The sequence below is a fragment of the Vombatus ursinus genome, unplaced genomic scaffold, assembly GCF_900497805.2.
Source record: "Vombatus ursinus unplaced genomic scaffold, bare-nosed wombat genome assembly UNPS02014926.1, whole genome shotgun sequence".
In the NCBI taxonomy this organism is placed as follows: Eukaryota; Metazoa; Chordata; class Mammalia; order Diprotodontia; family Vombatidae; genus Vombatus; species Vombatus ursinus.
In genome coordinates, this window is record NW_020954704.1 from 611,844 (window position 1) to 615,943 (window position 4,100).

General features: G+C 38.5%; 1 long non-coding RNA gene across 1 annotated transcript in view; it reads right to left on the reverse strand.

Annotated features, from left to right (window-relative positions):
* The window catches only part of LOC114029366, a 61,336-nt gene that overhangs the window by 304 nt on the left and 56,932 nt on the right, over nucleotides 1-4,100 (reverse strand). The window contains exon 3 of the long non-coding RNA XR_003567479.1: nucleotides 1,023-1,213. This is a non-coding gene — a long non-coding RNA (uncharacterized LOC114029366). The remainder of the gene's footprint in view (nucleotides 1-1,022; nucleotides 1,214-4,100) is intronic.

The following is a 4,100-nucleotide window of genomic DNA, read 5'->3' on the forward strand; positions in this document are numbered from 1 at the left end:
ACCTTATCAATGGGTTTGAGGCCTGATGGTTACCCTCAACTTGGTTTATCCCCTCTGTTGAAAGACTTTCCCAGGGTGTGCTTGCCACACGTGCTATAGCTTCCTGGAGCCACAGGTGAGTTGAGTGCCAGGTGGACACCAAAGGTGGATGAGCAGCCCTGGAAAGGGCTGAATGAGCAAGCCACATAGTGTAGAGATGGAGATCTTGTCATAAATAGTACATTAAATACATCTCACATGATGAAATTATAAAAATTTTAGAGCCAGAAGGGATCTCAAAGAAATTTAATCCAGCCCTTTCCTTTTACAGGTGAGGAAACTTGGGCTTAGAGGTAGTGAATCAAGATAATTTTCATGTTATAGAAACCATGAGTTAACACTATTCCTGCTTGGATTCCTCTAACAACACATTCTTGCTGAATGGTCTCTTTTGCAAACATCTCTAAAGAAGTTAGGACACTGTAGGACAGTGATTTTTGATGACATTAGTTATTCCTTACCACTGATAAAATTGATGTCAATGAATTTCATTCTCCTGCTGGCCATATCAAACTTTTCCTCAAAGATTTCCAGTGCTTACTGGTTATCTTTAGTATCATAGATGAACTAATAAAATAAGATAAAATAATAAAGAAGATAAAAATGCCAGGAGCTATAGGGGAATTGGCAGATCCTGACACTCCTAGGGTTAGTTGTTTTAGCTATATTATCTTCTCAGAAATCCTGGCATCCAAATCAGTGGCAACCTGAGATTTTCCAAGACCCCCAGAAAAGGCAGAATTCCTGTAAGTGTTAGGTTTGTAGGCTCTGACCTGGATTTTGATCATAACCCTGCAAAAAGCTTTGTGCCAGTGGTTCAATCTGACTTCCCTTTGGTAGGAGAAAATGTATAGGATCTATGGTCAGAAGACCTGAACTGATAGCGGGGTGACCTTAAGCACTATAGGCCTCAATGTATCTGTAATCTTGGTCACCTCTGAGGTCTCTTACATCTCTCTCTATCTATGTTCCTGTATCCCTACCTTATTTTATATTCAAATGTAAATCAAATATAAGCTCCTTGAAGGCAGGGACTGTTGCCTCTGTCTTTCATTGTCTTGCACGTTTTTGGTCCAGGTCTGTGATTTCTTTGGTTTAAGGAACTTGTGGTGTAGAATCTCCTTCTAGCATTGCAGATCAGCATCCCATCTGCTACTGAAAGTCTCAGAGCCACCTGAAGAATTGAGAAGTTAAGTGAATTGCAGTGGACACAGAGCTGGCATGCATATATTAGAGGCAACATTTGCATTCAAATCTTCCTGACTCCAATGCCAGCCAGGCTGCCTTTTTTTTTTTTTTGGTTGGGCAATGGGGGTTAAGTGACTTGCCCAGGGTCACACAGCTAGTAAGTGTTATGTGTCTGAGGCTGGATTTGAAATCAGGTCCTTCTGAATCCAGGGCCGGTGCTCTATCCACTGCACCATCTAACTGTCCCCAGGCTGCCTTTTACCTTATACAAATTGGCCCCTAGTGAATGCTTATTGTATTGAACCTGTGGTCTCTCTATCACCCTGTGTCTCCCTATTTATCTACCCTAAATTTTTAGTGTGAACATTTATACATCAGAAATTGGCAAAGCTACAAATCAGGGCTTGATCTATGTTTTGTCTGGTCTTAAGAGAGTGTCAAGTAATAAAAAATAACAATTCTACCTAAATTAATTTATTTATTCAATGCCATACCAGACTACCGAATAATTATTTCATAGAGCTAGAAAAAATAATAACAAATTCATCAGGAAGGTCCAGAATATCAAGAGAATTAATGAAAAGAAATGCAAGGGAAGGTGGCCTAGCTGTACCAGATCTTAAATTGTATTATAAAGCAGAAATCATCAACACTACTTGGTAGTTACTAAGAAATAGAGTGGTAGATCAGTGGAATAGGTTAGGTACACAAGACACAATAGTCACTGACTATAGTAATCTACCGTTTGATAAATCCAAAGACCCCAGCTTCTGGGATAAGAATTTACTATTTTAACAAAAACTGCTGGGAAACCTAGAAAATAGTATGGCAGAAACTAGGCATTGACCATCATCTTATACCCTACACCAAGATAGTCAAAATAAGTATGATTTAGATATAAAGACTGATACTGTAAGCAAACTAGGAAAGCAAGGAATAGTTTACCTGTCATATTTATGGAGAAGGGAAGAATTTATCACCAAACAAGAGATAGAGAACATTATGAAATGCAAAATGGATGATTTTGATTATGTTAAATGGAAAAGGTTTTGCACAAACAAAGCCAATGCAACCAAGATTAGGAGGGAAGCAGAAAGCTGGGAAACAATTTGTACAGCCAGTGTCTCTGATGAAGGCCTCATTTCTAAAATATATCAGAGAACTGAGTCAAATTTATAAGAATACAATCAATTCCCCAGTTGATAAATGGTCAAACGACATAAATAGGCAGTTTTCAGAGGAACAAATTAAAGCTATCTATAATCACATGACAAAATGCTTTAAATCACTATTGATTAGAGAAATGCAAATCAAAACAACTCTGAGGTACCACATCACACCTAGCAGTTGGCTAATATGACAAAACAGGAAAGTAAAAAATCCTGGAGAAGATGTGGGAAAACTGGAACACTAATGCATTGTTGGTGGAGTTATGAACTGATCCAACCATTTTGGAGAGCAATTTGGAACTTTGCCCAAAGAGCTATAAAACTGTGCACACCTTTTGACCTAGCAATACCACTTCTAGATCTGTACCCCAAAGAGATCATAAAAAAAGGGGAAAGGACTCCCCTGTACAAAAATATTAAAGCAGCTCTTTTTGTGGTGACCAAGAATTGAGGGGATGCCTACCAATTGGGGAATGGCTGAACAAGTTTTGGTATATGAATGTAATGGAATACTATTGTGCTATAAGAAATGATGAGTGAGTGGACCTCAGAAAAAAACCTGGAAAGACTTATGTGGACTGATGCTGAGTGAAGTGAGCAGAATCAGAAGAACATTGTACATAGTGAGAGCCACATTGTGTGATGGTTAACTTTCATAGACTTGGCTCTTCTCAGCAATGCAAGTATCTAAGACAACTCCAAAAGACTTGTGATGGAAAATGCTGTCCACATCCAGAGAAAGAACTATGGAGTCTTAATGCGGATCGAAGCATACTATTTGATGTCTTTTTTTCTTTTGTTGTTTTGTTTCTTCTTTTTCATGGTTCCTCCCATTGGTTCTAATACTTCTTTACCACATGTATAATGTGAAAATATGTTTAATATGAATGTATATGTAAAGCCTATATTAGGTTGCATGCCATCTTGGGGAGTGGGGAGGGGAAAGAAGGAGAGAAAACGGAAAACTCAAAAGCTTATGGAAGTGAATGTTGAAAATTTTAAAAAAAATTAAATTTTTTTTAAAAGAGGAGATGTCAATAATACAGATTAAAGGTAAAAGTTCATATTGCCTGCTTCTTCCACCTCCCCTCTCCCCCCAGCCAGTTGTTAAACATTTAACATCACACTCCTTGAGTTAGAGAATTTACTATGGAGAAGTGCCAGTTACTGGAAAACTTGAATGAGAACACAATTGAATTTGTGGTATCTTAAACATCAAAGTAGGTTTGATTCTTTTAGTATTTTTTTCTGAAGTACAGAGTAATCTAGGGTGAATTTTGTCTTAGGTACCTACTACTTATTTAGTTTATCACCACCTTATAGTTATCAAGCCGAGGTGCTCCAGGTATTTTATAGATATTTACCTCACTTGTCCTTATAATGACATCCCTGTAGGTAAGAGAAAGGCACAATTATTCCCATTTTACAGATAAACTGAAGCACAGAGAGGGGACCCTGAGTGGAACTAAGACTAGAATATCAGCCCAATTCTCTGCACTATGCGGTTGTTGTTCATCCATTTTCAAAGAGGGCCATGAGATCATGGGGTGATGTCTTGACTTAAGCATGAGTTGGATTTAAGTGAGGCAGAGCTGCCCAAAGTAGGCACCCTCACTCTTTCTTCCACAGTCATTGAAGTCCAGTGGCAAGACAAAAGTCAGGACAACTGGCAGTGGCCCAGGATGTAGATGACCTTGGTGTCTT